Below are 16,035 nucleotides of genomic sequence, written 5' to 3'. Positions count from 1 at the left end.
ACAGAAGTTATATGAGAACATACATTTCCCATTGATTTGCATGGGACTTTAAACAGAAACTCCGACACTCACAAATGGGGGTAGTTAAGGGTTAAATTAACTATCCTATATTTTAAGTGGACATATAAGTAACATGTGACCAAGTATTATCGAAATATCTCCAGCCGTTTGGAAGTTAAGCAGTAACATATATCTCCCATAGAGTTGTGTGGGACTTTAAACATAAACCCCGCCCCTGGAAAATGGGGTTGAGTAACCGCCCCTGGCAAATGGGGGTGAGTAAGGGTTAAATCACCTATCCTATGTTTGTTGTTGACATATAAGTAACATGTGTGCCAAGTTTCATGTCAATATCTTTAGCCGTTTGGAAGTTTTTGTGGAACATACATACATACATACATACATATATACATACATACATACATATATACATACACACACACACGTTGAGTTTTATATATATAGATAGAATGCATCCCAACTTTTAGTTTTTAAAGCTCTACTGTTGAGCCTGCTTGCATTGTACATACGTCAGGTTGCCAAAATTGTGTTTTACATTTTGTTCATGGTTATATAAACGAATCACCTCTTGGTACAAGGGCTAACAGTCTTGTAAGAAGAAATGTGTGGCTTTGTCAGGGTCATTGCAAGGCAGATTGTTTGCATCTTGGAGAGCTGAAGTTTTCATTCAGGGAGTAAGATGGTTTATTAGTGGTTTCTGAAACCAGTTGGAGACAAAACTAAAAGTTATAAAACAGCCTATAGGAGAGCACCTGAAGACTATGTTAAGAGAGCAGAATTTTCTCACTCATATTTTTCTCTGAATTTCCTCTACTTCTCCATGCAAAAACCATGGCCCACAAGTAATTTGGAGCAGATTCAGGCTATGTTCACACAGCATAAAATGTGCAGAATGTCCGAAAACATGGGCAGATATTCTGCACATTTGCATGTTCGAGCAGCGTTAGGACCACTCTGAAATGCGCTGTCTCCACAGGCGGCAATGCATTTCCGAGTGGAATTCGCAGAAACAATGAACAGGTTAATTTTTTCTGCGAACACCCAAATCAGGGTTTCCTCAGCAGAGGTTTACACCATGTGCACTGTTCAGCAAAATCCCATTGAAAACAATTTTCATAGAATTATGCTTGGAAATTCCGCCATGTGAACATGGCCTCAAGCTATATTTCCATGTCGAAATTCTGCCTGAAATCAAAGCCCTATATGCTGTGCCCATAGACTGCAATGCATTTCTGAGCAGATTCTTTTTGCAGAGTCCCGAATTTGAATTTCAGAGGCAGATGGTACAGTTGCAGGGAAGTTGACCGAGGAGACGTCAGTTTTGCACTACTTGCCGGTTCCTCTGGCCAAGATGTCATTATCTGCAACCTGTCCATTTATGCTACTACACTTTATTGGCAACACACATTAAAGGGGTTGTCTGGCCAAAGTGTTATCTAATACCATGGCTAGGTTGCCTGTAAAAAAATAAAATAAAACCTATACTTACCACCTTGGGCCCTGTAACCTCTGGAATTGCTGCTCCCAGTTTCTGGTAAACTTCACTTCCTGGTGCTGGGGCTCAATACATCACAAATCCATTGTGCAAACCAATTGTCACGTTTCGTAGTAGCAAGAACATCGGAGGTATTTTAGTAAGAGGAAGATTACCTTAAAGGGGTATCCCAGGAATTTTTTTATTTGACTATGCTACAGGGGCAGTAAAGTAAGTATAGTTCATAATATAGTGTATGGTACCTGTGTGTGACAGTGGTCTTGCAATTCTTTTGTGCAATTCTTTTTTTTGCCCCAATATTTATTTTTAATAGCATTGCAAAATTACTGTTGTCTCAGGTTTTCCCAGGTTGCAGTCCATCCGAGACATTTCACCACTAGTCAGGTGATGACAGGGAGTCTGTCCTGCTTCAATGGGTGGAGCGACCACTGGGTGGGAAAGAGATTATTCTGCAACTAATTATATTTTTTCAATAGCTAGAGGCACCCTGGTCAGAAAACACTGATCTTTTGAATGGAATTCAGCACATGTGTGTGTTCAGTGGATGGGGTGACTGATGTGTGGGAGGGAGGAAAGTGACCTTACACTTACAAACAAGGAACTATGGGATTTGTAGTTGAAGAAGGAAACTCCAACAGGATATAGCAAGTTCACAAAAAGATATGAACAGCATTATGGTAATCTCACAACATAGCCATTTATCCCCAAGACAAGCACAGATCCTTCCTAAGCATGTCCATTACTGTCTGGCAGGTACGTACTAAAATCACCTTATGGTGGATAACCCCTTTATCTCTTCAGTAAACAAATATGGTTACATCAGCAACCCTCTCAGAGAAACCTCAGGTGTGGACTTTGTAATTATTGCACAACTCTGCTTTGCACTCGTAAGATGTGCCTTGAGGGTAATAAAATAGAGGTAAAATACTTTATTACTTTTTATGTAACTAAGTTTTTTGTATATGTTGTATTCTGTAAGTGTAGTTGTTTTATAAATGTGTATTTCTAATAAAGTTGTAGTAGCATAACTAGGTAGGGTGCAGAGATGATGTCAGAGCCAGATGAAGCAGCGGTTGATGAAAAATGGTCAGCTTCCCTGCATCTGTACCAGTTACCTAAATAAATTGGCCCATCGAAAGTGGTGAGTGCCATCTCTTTAGATCTACTGTAAGTGTTCTCCTATGGACAGTGTATTAGTGAGGATCTTTACTACTTGTTTAAACTGAGTGCTACCACTGCAGCTCTCCATGATGAGTAGACCAGCATAGCCATAAGCCCTTTATGTAGTTGTGGATCCTATAGAGGTAGTACCTCCTTTTCCTTCATGTTTGTGAGAGAACAAAAGTAACTGTACTTTAAAAAATATTTGGTAGCTGTAGCACAAGAAAGTGGCATTGTTTTATTAGTCCAGCAGGTTCTCATGAGCTAAAATAAACCACAACCTCCCCCAGTCAAAGCATCATAGAAGAATTTCAAAGGGGATCTGACAGCAGGATCAACTGCACTATCCTGAATATTAAGGGAAATAATGCAGGTGATCCCAATTTAAACAGCTACCACTTCAGCTGTTTCAGAGAAATCCTTAGTTTTGCTAATATGCCAATTTTGTTATTTGCGCAATGGATCCCTTCACCCTTCTTGAATTTTCATCTGGCTTCATTCTCATGTCTGCATGGCATGAAAGTCACTTCTTATTACTAACAGGTGTCTTATTATTTTCCCTTCATACTACATAACACCTGCATCCTCAGAGTTAAATACAGTCTCAATGAATGTGATGCAAGGTGCATGCAACAGATGCTGTATTGTTAAGCATGAAAGATGAAGACAAGGGCAGATTAAACACAAAGAGATCTGGGTCATACAAAGCTGCCTTAATACATTTGTTAGGTTGGTGTCTGCTGCAATATAGGAATACTAGAAGGATTGTTTTTATTTAATTTATTTTTTTATTAACTGCAAAGAGGCATTGGGAGGGACAAGCTGGTCAATTGACAACGGCCACCATCACCAATGGAGCCCTACCTATGTGCACACCACTTTAGGATGTGAATACAGTTAAAAGGCCTGCCTAGCCATTTTTTCTCTTATAGGCTACAGGCTATTTTAGGATTGCAGCCTGCAAGATGCCAGGAACAGACACAAAAATATGTCCCCATGCCAGCGCAGTAAGTGCAATGACATCACAGTACTGAACTACTTCCTCTGGGCCACTGACTTTACAGACAGGAAAATGCCTCAGAGGCCACTTGTTGTGGGAATTGGGGACAGTCGTTTCTAAATGCATAATACTGTCTTGTTTCCATGACCATCCAAACATATTAAGCTTTGCTTGTATTATTCTTGTATGCAGTAGCAAACTGTCAAATATTCTTGTAGAGTTGGATTCAAACATTAGGTAACAACGTCAATGATGCTTTGAGCAATAAATAAAAATGTTAATTTCTTTGACTTGCTACAATAAATACTTTCTTAACAATTTTAGTTTCGTGCTGCAATAAATAAAAATGATAAGAAAATGTATTCTTTTTTATATATATATTTTTTTTATTATAAATTTACTTATTCCACGCTGGTTTGTGATGGTTAACACTAGAGAGTGTATTAAATTACTAGGGAATGTGGATTTACTGTATTATATTCTTTCCCATTCACTGATTGCTTTAGTAAAAGTGTGCTTCACTAGTAATAGTTTACATTCACTATGCAATCCACTCATACTCTCTGCTATATACAGTATATATATATATATATATATATATATATATATGTATAAATCCCACCAAATAATTATAATAATATTATTATAGACAGTAATGAAGAGAGCATTAAGTTATTAATACACTAGGATACCTTTAGAGACCCTACAGTGATATTATTCAGTCACTGCATAGTGGTAGAGGTCATGGGGTACAGATATTATTTGGATCTAATATAGCGGTATCATTGGTAATGTTGTACTTTGTATAGTGCATTATGTTGAGCTATAGTACAGAGGAAATATTTAATTTTGGCCTGGTATAGTGTTCTGTAAATAAAAAAAAATAGGGCCCACAAAATTGTCCATGATTTTTTTTTTCTTAAGTTGGCATTGCGCTAAATGCACAGTGCAAACATGGGACACATTGCATGGCAGCCAGCAGGAAACAGAAGGTGACCATAAAGTGGGTAGGAATTTCATCTAGCCAAGAGAAGAGAAGAAAGGAATTGTAGTTTGTGGTGTGGAAAAGATAAGACAGACAGTAATCAATGTTAAATTGAATATTCCTTCCTTCTGCCCAACATCAAGTCCATTGGACAGAGAAAACCCCCATGCACGCCGGCTTTTCTTGTGGCCTCTGGCTACTCCTATTGACCTTCCAGAAGCTATTATGGCCTTCTAACTTATTGAGAGTACATGATTACAAAAAGATAATTTTATTGTCTGTAAAATGATCCGCAAATATGTGTGATTATACCCATAGGCTTCCTTGTCAGCGTCTGCAGAGGAATGTGTTTTTTTTTTTGTTTTTGTTTTTTAAACTATAATTTGTGATTTTTAAATGATTTTTGCAAGTGTGATACAGGAGCATCGGGTGGGATATATGCCCATAAAAATCTTGGTCCATACGTGACTTTTGGTTCAGTTATCCAAAGAAACCTGAATAGGAGGTTAGCAACATGTACTATAATATCATGTTGGTTGTTTAATCAGCCACTTTGCAGAGCTGTTAGAGATTCCCAGCCCTGTCATTGCTTTATACTGTCAGCTCTTATGGCCGCATCTAGTGAGCTATTGACTGGGACTGTTATATGGATTGTAATGGCAGCTTCCAAACTGTTGACAGCATGTGGCTGTGGTACATCTGGTGTACATCTATACCCCAGACCGGCCATTATTCTCATGCATACCACCATGGGATTATTGATGACCCCCATCGTCCCCTGATGAATGCGTCGGATTGTTTTTGTGATCCATTTCTTTCAGTCCAGATAAGTGACAACTGAGTTATATGTCTCATGTTTATAGTGCACTTTATTAGCAGTATGGTGTTTTCGTATAGATACTATACACTCTGGATTAAGTTAATTTTAATACCTTACCTTTTTTAATATTGTGTTCTTGGGGATAGAAGTTGTCTTGACTGGTTATGCGATGACTTATGTTTTATGGGAAACCTTTGTTATACTTTTTTCAATGAGTGATATTGGTGGAGCCATGTCATAGGAACACCTGCCTATACCCATATTGCCTAATACAGAACACCACAAGTTATATTATATTATTGGGCATCAGCCCTCTATATTCTTATCTCTATAAGGGCAATAAATAAGAACATATAACTACTATAACATCTGTGTAGGCAATAGGCCTTTTCTTTCCTTCTCCTATCCATGCTAAGTCAGACCGAATTATCTAGTGGGACTGAGAGCCTCCTTACTGTCTTTATCACAGGGTCATCGAAAGGAGAAATAGGGTTAGGTTCCAGTGCGGGGCTGTCCTTTTTAGGACATTACACTCTGCCTAGGACCAGGGGTAGAATAGGGCGATTTATTAACGGGCTGCTAGGTAGGGGCCATCTCATAAAGGCCCTCCCACACTTCCCTAGGCCCTTCCTCATTTTCCTTGTCCCCTTACCTTCCCTTTAGCATTTGTACATATCTGGACCTGATTTGGTGTAAGTCTCCAGATTGCTGGAGCACTATCTTTTTAACATTTGTACAGTATGTCGGTGTCTTACATGACCCACGGTAATTGATTGATTAATATATTGGTTGATATGAGGTCCTTTTCTGGTGGCCTAATTTTTTGTATATTGTTTTGGTAATTTTTGTGGATTCAATAAAGGTAAATTTTTAGTGCTTAGTCTATGATTTTTTTTGGGGGTAACACTAAATACTTCTACTTATCATTTTTTCTGTGATGTTGATAGCGTGTGGCCACCTAGTAAGGAGTAGTTGACTACAACTCTGTTATATGTATTATAATGGCCAAACTGTTGAATTCCAAACTGTTGAATTCCAAACTGTTACATCTAACCCTGCTAGATGTAACCACAGCATCTAGCAGGGTTACAGAGGTAGAGAGCTCCCTCTGTTCTCCATCAGCACCTTGCGAAGCAATTGTGATGGCAACTGAAGGCCCGAGAATGGCCTCCGGTGTCCTGGCTACGGAAGCCAATCAGGCTGTGAGTGCGGCACTGGAGGCACAATAAACTGCAGTTCAGTTCTGTACTACAGTGTATTATGTGTGCAATCAGGAGGTCACAAAGTATAAAATGAAAAAGGTATAGAAATAAAGTAAAGAAAAAATAAAATAAATGTAAAAAATACAATGAGTGAAATAAAAAAAATGCACAATGTCCTTTTTCCTTTTTTTTTTTTTTTTTTTTATAGAATAAAGCAATTGGTAATTCAAACTCCATGGCAAAAGCTGTAAAAGAAAAATAAACTTGTCAAAATGACTGCTTTTCGTTAATCCTGCAAAATAAAATTAACATTTATTCATTCCACATGTAATTACAGGTTTTTGTTAATCCTACTTTCTAAGGCTAGGTTTCCACTTGTTTTTTAAAATAAATAATAAAATGTAAAATGCCCATTCTGCTGCATGGCGTTTTTTTTGGGGGGGGGGGGGGGGGGGGGAAACGCAGCTGCCAGATGTTAGCTTCAAGTCAATAGGGAACTGCAAAATTCCATATCCACTTATCGTTTTCCAGTTTGGCATTTTTTTTTTACCTTTCGGCGTTTTTCAGCTATGTTTGGCTCCTTGGCAGTTTTTCAAAAATGACCTCTTGTTTAGACTTTGGCATTTTTTTAAGGAAAATCTTGGCGTTTTCCTCCCATAGAAGTCTATGGGAGTGAAAAAAACGCCAAGAAAAACACCAAGTGGGTTTTAACTTTGGTGTTTCTGCAGGCATTTTTAATTCTTTTTTGGGCTTTAGCGATCCAAAAAAGTGATGGAGATACCTTTTTTAATAAGAATTTGTAGGGTACCATTAAAAAACAATAATAAAAAAGATACAGTAGTGATGGAAAAAATTGTAGTTAACGAAATATATTTGTTTTATAACAACATTTTTATTCATTTTTAAACAGGGATCAATTTATGTGGGCGGGCAGGGAACTAAAAATGTAGCCGACAATAATAAAAAATTAGAAAGGGACCATTTAAATGTAAAAATAATATATTTGTTATAATTAATTTTGTTAAATTTTTTATTAATACTGTATTTTCATAATGTGTTGAATAAAGTGTGTGTGTGTTTTTCACTTTTTTTCTTTATTTTTTACATTTCTTAGGTAGTGCTACTACTCCCAGCATGGAACACACTGTTCTATGATGGGAGTAGTAGTACCTTTACTAATTGAAAGATTGCCCTGGGTGTCACTTCTGACACCCTTTGCGATCCTCCTGTATAATGTATAGATGTGTGCAGGCGTCCAGCCGCTCTTCTATGGTCCCCTGCACTGCCATATATATATACACCAATTCATATTTCCCGCAGAGAGCAGTGATTGGCCGGATGGTTCCAGCCAATCACAACTCTCTGTGGTAAATATGAATAGGTGTATATATGTCAGTGCAGGGGACCATAGAAGAGCGGCCGCCTGCCCTCATCTATACATTATACAGGAGGATCACAACGGGTGTCAGAAGTGACACCCAGGGCAATCTTTCAATTAGTAAAGGTACTACTACTCCCATCATAGAACAGTGTGTTCCATGCTGGGAATAGTAGCAGAAGTGACACCCGCTGTGATCTTTCCTTAACTGCAGGTACTACTGCTCCCAACATGGAGCACACTCAGCTCCATGCTGGGAGCTGTAGTACATGCATTAACCCCTTAATGATGCAGGACATACATTTAGGTCCTGTACATGACTGCAACCCCTGGGGGGGGGGGGGGGGGACTCACATCATGCGCGTCAGGTCCCTGCTGCTATCAGCAGCCAGGGACCCGCCGTTAATTAGGCACATCAGCGATCGCGCTGATGTCCGCCGTTAACCCCTCAGATGCCGTGACAAATAGAGATCATGGCATCTGGAACATGGCGGTCACTAAAATGGATGATCGGATCGCCCGCAGCACTGCCGCAGGGATCCAATCATCCAGAATGGCGTCCGGAGGTCCCCTCACCTGCCTCTGCCGCCTTCCTTGGGTCTTCTGCTCTGGTCTGCGATCGAGCAGACCAGAGCAGAAGATAGCCGATAATACTGATCAGTGCTATACCCTATGCATAGTACTGTTCAGTATCTGCAATCAAGTGATTGCAATAAATAGTCCCCTTTGGGGACATAAAAAGTGTTTAAAAAAAAGTTTAAAAAAAGGAAAAAATAAAAGGAAAACAATTTGAAAAATCCCCTCCCCAATAAAAATGTAAATTGTGCCTTTTTTCCATTTTACCCCCAAAAAGTGTAAAAAAATTTACTAATAAACATATTTGGTATTGCCACGTGCGTAAATGTCCAAACTATCAAAATATAATGTTACATTACATCATATTAAAAAAAAATTACAAAATTTACTAAAAGTTTTATACACGCAAATGTGGTACCAATAACAAGTACATATCACTGTTAAATATGACCGGAACGCTAAATTAGAACCCGGTCTGAACATGGAGTGAGTGAGCTCTTGTTTGTATGGAAAACATACATTTATTTGACATCATGGTAGACATTACAAAAAACAAGAAATCTTCATGTAAAGGCATAAGTAAATAATGTAGGAGGGTTATGAAGGCATGTTCATAAATCTTCTCACCAGCTGGGATTTCTTCCTCAGTACTTTATCCAGTGTGCTGGATCCATCTAGAAATGTCCTTTTAAGATGGCCACCTCTGTTAGCCTCCTTTAGCTGTCATCCTCCTTCAGGCTGGCTTGGTCTGGTCTGGCTTGGCCCTGCCTTCCTTCCTTAGTTCCTTCAGCTTTGAAGTCTTGAACTTATATACCATAACTATGGGTGTGTTTATTATAATTGTGGGTGTTCTCTTTATTAATGAGGGTGTGTTCTAATCTCTAAGTGTCCATGTATACCAATATGAATCTTTTTATATACACTATACTCCTCCCTTGTGGGTTGGCCGAATATTCATTTATCTCATGGGTGTACTCATTATGTCGTAGACATACTCTTTCCTTCTGATTGGTCAATACTAACTTTACAAATAAGGTACTTCTCTGAAGTCTTGACAAAGCTACCTGACCATTCTAAAATAGCTTTACACCGACATAGGATATAGTGTGTCATGTGATGTTCTATACATATAGACATGATGTCCTATGACAACTGGGGAGCTTCAACACATGGCTTGTCTTATGTAACCTTGACTTAAATATATTCAGTACATAATATTGTATATAAAAAAAATACCACAAATACATCTCCTAATATTTTACAATCACGGCGCAAAAAATGAGCCCTCATACCGCCGCTTATACTGAAAAATGAAAAAGTTAATGATCGTCAAAATAGAGGGATTTTAAATGTACTAATTTTGTTAAAAAGTTTGAAATTCTTTTAAAGCGGTGCAATAATAGAAAAGTATGCCTAATCTGTAATTTGATGCCTTTTGGAGATTTTTTCATCTTTCCTTGTCTTCTTTATGCACATTAATACAATTTTTTACCTGGGGTGCCCAAAGTTTTGATCCCCACTATAAAAGGGATTAAGATTAATGGGAAGTATCTGCCCCCTCCTGATGTAATTTCCTTTGTAGAGTTCTACTTAAACCCACCCTGGCGGATGCATTTTTGGCTTTTTTGTGGTTTGGAAGGCATTGTTTATTCAAAATGGCTGTGGCTGACATTAACTATAAATTTGTGGCGGTGGATGTAGGTGGATATGGGAGCTCATCAGACTCAAGGGTGTTGCAGGCCTCAGAGATTGGGCGTCAACTTCTCATGAACCAGATTTCTTTGCAGCCCTCCCAGACCTCTCCTTGCAACCTCGGATCCAGCTCCTTTTGTAATGGTGTCTGATGAGGATTTTCAGCTCTACACCAACCTCTTGAGACCATTTCCAAAGAGAGGCTTAGATTCCAGGAAGAGGATCTTTAATTACCATATAAGCCGAGCCCGAAAGGTTGTAGAATGTGCTTTTGGCATAATGGCAAACAAGTGGAGAGTTCTTCACATTGTAATCTGCTCTAACACCTTGGGGACGAATGGTTTTCCCATTTTTGCACTTTCGTTTTTCCTCCTTACCTTTTAAAAATCATAACCCTTTCAATTTTGCGCCTAAAAATCCATATTATGGCTTATTTTTTGCGCCACCAATTTTACTTTGTAATGACATTAGTCATTTTACCCAAAAATCTATGGCGAAACGGAAAAAAAAATCATTGTGCGACAAAATTGAAGAAAAAATGCCATTTTGTAATTTTGGGGGCTTCCGTTTGATTTTGTCGTACTTCTGGAAAAAATCATAACTACATTCAGGAAAATGTATTTGTTTAAAATTGTCTTCTTCTGACCCCTATAACTTTTTTATTTTTCCACGTACGGGGTGGTATGAGGGCTCATTTTTTGCGTCATGATCTGATGTTTTTAGCGGTATCATTTATGTATTGATCAGACTTTTTGATCACTTTTTATTCATTTTTTCATGATATAAAAAGTGACCAAAAATTACACTATTTTGTACAGCGTAGAAAAATATGAAGCACATAATGCAGATACATAAGCAGCATACCAAGACCAGAGGAAACATGATAATAGGACGAACTCTAGTATTTGTCATGTGACCAAGCCTTTCCCATGTGTGCGCAGTCCCTCTCTATGGCACTTCCAAATATAGCTTGGTTATTTCCAGAAGTCCCCGGAGTACAAGGAGCAGTGGCCATTTAATTAATATGAATTATAAATAACAATATAACTGTATTGCATTATATTGTAGGATTGTATGAAGTTTATTTTTTAATTTTTTTTTGGGGGGGGGGCATTAAATATGAATTAATACATTTTTTCCTTTTTTTTGTTTAGTTTAACCCCTTAAGGACTCAGGGTTTTTCCGTTTTTGCACTTTCGTTTTTTCCTCCTTACCTTTTAAAAATCATAACCCTTTCAATTTTCCACCTAAAAATCCATATTATGGCTTATTTTTTGCGTCGCCAATTCTACTTTGCAGTGACATTAGTCATTTTACCCAAAAATGCACGGCGAAACGGAAAAAAAAATCATTGTGCGACAAAATCGAAAAAAAAACGCCATTTTGTAACTTTTGGGGGCTTTCGTTTCTACGCAGTGCATATTTCGGTAAAAATTACACCTTATAATTATTCTGTAGGTCCATACGGTTAAAATGATACCCTACTTATATAGGTTTGATTTTGTCGCACTTCTGGAAAAAATCATAACTACATGCAGGAAAATTTATACGTTTAAAAATGTCATCTTCTGACCCCTATAACTTTTTTATTTTTCCACGTATGGGGTGGTATGAGGACTCATTTTTTGCGCCGTGATCTGAAGTTTTTATCGGTATGATTTTTGTTTTGATCGGACTTTTTGATCACTTTTTATTCATTTTTTAATGATATAAAAAGTGACCAAAATACGCTTTTTTGGACTTTGGAATTTTTTTGCGCGTACGCCATTGACCGTACGGCTTAATTAATGATATATTTTTATAGTTCGGACATTTACGCACGCGGCGATACCACATATGTTTATTTTTTATTTTTTTTACACTGTTTTATTTTTTTTATGGGAAAAGGGGGGTGATTCAAACTTTTATTAGGGAAGGGGTTAAATGACCTTTATTAACACTTTTTTTTTACATTTTTTTTTCAGTGTTATAGGTCCCATAGGGACCTATAACACTGCACACACTGATCTCTAATGCTGATCACTGGCGTGCATTAACACGCCTGTGATCAGCATTATCGGCGCTTGACTGCTCCTGCCTGGATCTCAGGCACGGAGCAGTCATTCGTCGATCGGACACCGGGGAGGCAGGTAAGAGCCCTCCCGGTGTCCGATCAGCTGTTCGGGACGCCGCGATTTCACCGCGGCGGTCCCGAACAGCCCGACTGAGCAGCCGGGTCACTTTCACTTTCACTTTAGAAGCGGCGGTCAGCTTTGACCGCCGCTTCTAAAGGGTTAATACCGCACATCGCCGCGATCGGCGATGTGTGGTATTAGCCGCGGGTCCCGGCCGTTGATTACCGCCGGGACCGACGCGATATGATGCGGGATCGCGGCGCGATCCCGCTTCATATCGCGGGAGCCGGCGCAGGACGTAAATATACGTCCTGCGTCGTTAAGGGGTTAAAGCATTACTGTCATTTGATTAAACTTTTGAAATGTCAAAAGTTTAGATTGCACCAGGGCTCACGCCAAAGAACTACTGCGATCATGAGTTATAAGCCGGAGTAGTTGGCAGATCTGACCTTTTCACTCCATAGACTTATGCAGTAAAAGGGTCACATTTAAAGGGGTATTCCAGGATTTTTTTTTATTTGACTATGCTACAGGGGCTGTAAAGTTAGTGTAGTTCATAATATAGTGTCTGTACTTGTGTGTGACGGTTTTCTCACAACTCTTATGTGATTTTCACCCCAATATTTATTTTTGACAGCATACAAAATGACTGTTGCAATGCGGCCGCGAACTGACTCACTAGTCAGCTGATGAGAGGGAGCCTGTCTGCTTCAATGGGTGGAGGGATCACTTGGTGGGAGAGAGATCAATCTGCAACAGCTGTAGGCACCCTGATTGAAAACCACAGGTCTTTTGTTTCAATGGGTGGGGTGGCTGATGTGTGGGAGGGAGGAAAATGGAATTGTGGGATTTGTATAAAAAAAAAGAAAAGTCAAACAGGAAATACAAGTTCACAAAAAGCTAGCCAGAGTGTTATGGTAATCTCACAACATAGCCATTTAGCCCCAAGACAAGCACAGATCCTTCCTAAGCATGTCCATTACTGCCTGCCAGGTATGTACTAAAATCACCCTATGGTGGATAACTCCTTTAAGTGATAACCAGGAAGTCAGGTGCGTGCTGCCAACACTTCACCCAGCTGTGACTCCCAATTGCAGCAAGTTATCTAAACTTTTGACATGTCTGAACAACATAGAAACACTACATGCAAGCATTGGCTTTTGCGGTAGCCCTGTGGGTGGCACTTAGCAGTGTTATTGGTTGTTTGTATGGACAACATGTAAACATTTTTAACCTAAGCAATTTTCAGTTTTAATTTTGCAGTGGTTTATGATATGTGAATGTCACATGTACGCTAAATAAAGTCTTACAAAACTGCCTGTGGTAAGCACTTTCAAAAAGTCGCAAAAAAGTCTCCCAAAAGTCCCAACTGAGACTTTTGTGCTTTGCTTATGTGCTCCAAATCTAGCAATCCCCTGTGCTAGTATAATAAATATGTTGCACATAAGCAAAACTAAAGAAAAAACATTTCTTCAGAACTTGTTTACCAAAGCAAAGATAAATGTCCCCCATAGTCAGTTAAAAACATTAGCCCTTCATGGTAAACATTTGTTACCCTTTAATGACTGTTGTTGTGGAATAATAACAATGTTGCTAATTAGATATAGGTCAGATCCCAGAAGAAACATTTGTGGGCCCATGGCAAAGATCATATTAGTACTGCATGCTCCCTTGCTACTCTGCAAATCACAGGGGGAGTTAGCAATTTGTCTCAACAGTATTGCCATATTTCTTAGGAGTGTTATATGAGACAAGTAAAGAAAAAACAGACTTTTAATAATGCTAAAATATGAGATAATGGATAATTCTATTTTGCGAAGGTAATACGTTTTACCACCGTGAAATGCGACAGAACAACAGTTTTCTTGCTTTCCCTGAGACTAATTAACCGCAATCATTTTTTACAACACCTCCAGCACTGAACTTTATTGTCCTATGAACAATGAACTCTGCTACTCAAAAAATAAACACAGAACCAAAATATCATAAATGACATCATTTATTAATTACCAGAATAACCAAAATAAACAGTATAACATAAAAAAAAATACTAAAAAGTATTGAATTCACAGAGAACACCAATCACTATTTGAATGTGACGTTACAAACAACAATACCAGTATGTAAAAAATCCATGTAGGAAAATGTAGGGTATAATAAATATCACATACCATCACATAATATAGTGTACCCAGGTAAGTGCACACCATACACCATACAAAAATTCAAACAACATTGAGACAAAATACATAATATTAAGAGCCATAAAGACCGTCCAGGTCCGTTGTTATAGTAACTGCAACTGGTGCTTGTGGAGCCCACAGGCCACAGCATGGTTTTCATCTTTATTTGTGTCTCTGAGAACATAGATAAAGTTGAAAACACCAATGGGGCAGGGAACATTTTAAAGGGATGGGAGAGACGCAACCAACAGTATACAGTTCATATGCTGCAGATCCCTGGGTGAGTGCTGCCTTAAACTACATGTGTGTCTTCAGGATGCACATGTAGCAGTAACCTAAAGAGCGGCGAAGCAGACAGCCATCAGCTCCCTCCCACAATGCTTACCTTTAAAGGCTACAGTCTTCTTCAGGCCTATGGCCAACAAGAGGTTGAGAGTGCACATACACATAAGGGTACATCCAGCATGATGACATCATCACACTGCTGCATCCAGCACCAGAGGATGATGAACCAAAAGCTCGCCAGGAGTTGAAGGAAGTATCATTTTTTTATTAATTTTTTTATAAGCAGCACTTTTCGGAGGGGAGGGGGGTCTGCCTACCAGCCTAGTGTTAGATGGGTCTGCCTAATGGCTGGAGGAGGGTCTGTCTGTCTAATGAAAAAAGTGGGTCTGCCTGTTTTTTTAAATTTATGTAAAGGTGTTTTTTTTAATGTTGTACTCATTTCCTTTTTCTTTTCTTTGCGACCTGATGGGCTCTGATCTCATTGCATCTCTCAGATTCACAGATTTTTGGTTTACTCATTTTTACTGGTTACATCCATTTATGTTCACCTAGTGTGAGAAGATTTATTATAGACTTTTTTTTTTTTACACAATTTTCTTTTATTTTTTTCTTAATTACAATTTTATGGTACATGGTAAACATTACGTGATATCTATGCAATGTTATCACATAATTGATCACAGTGTAGCTATGTGTTTGTAGCACTTGCACTTTTTGCACTATACCACTTTGCACTTTCGCAGTCTTTATGGCACTTATTATTGTGTAATGGTTTTGTCTGTTTTATCCATTACACAAAGTGAGAACAAAACAGTAATCTACAAACTCTATAGATATACAGTGAGTTTTCCCTTTTATTTTAGTAGATAATAATAATGATGATGATTATGCAATTAATAACCTTTAAATTTATAACCAATAATTATTACCACGAGAAATTAACTACTTCGCAGAGATATTATGTGCTTTATAAACAAAATGTGTTAAGCAGAAATCTTTGACATTTCCACGGAGTGGTGAGTGCTTATTATCACACGATTAGAGACTATTGATCAGACTATAAACTTTCCATTGGTTCTCCAGAGATATACTGAATACAAATATTGAAACACAGCATTGGTGT

At 38.4% G+C, this 16,035-nt stretch overlaps 1 long non-coding RNA gene across 1 annotated transcript in view; it reads left to right on the top strand.

The window, feature by feature from the left end:
- LOC130356617 (uncharacterized) overlaps positions 1–4,019 on the top strand; it is a 71,363-nt gene extending 67,344 nt beyond the window's left edge. The window contains exon 4 of the long non-coding RNA XR_008888941.1: positions 2,270–4,019. This is a non-coding gene — a long non-coding RNA (uncharacterized LOC130356617). The remainder of the gene's footprint in view (positions 1–2,269) is intronic.
- Positions 4,020–16,035: the final 12,016 nt, after the last annotated feature.

Source organism: Hyla sarda, chromosome 2, assembly GCF_029499605.1.
Source record: "Hyla sarda isolate aHylSar1 chromosome 2, aHylSar1.hap1, whole genome shotgun sequence".
Taxonomy (NCBI): domain Eukaryota; kingdom Metazoa; phylum Chordata; class Amphibia; order Anura; family Hylidae; genus Hyla; species Hyla sarda.
This window is presented reverse-complemented; position numbering and strand designations above follow the sequence as displayed.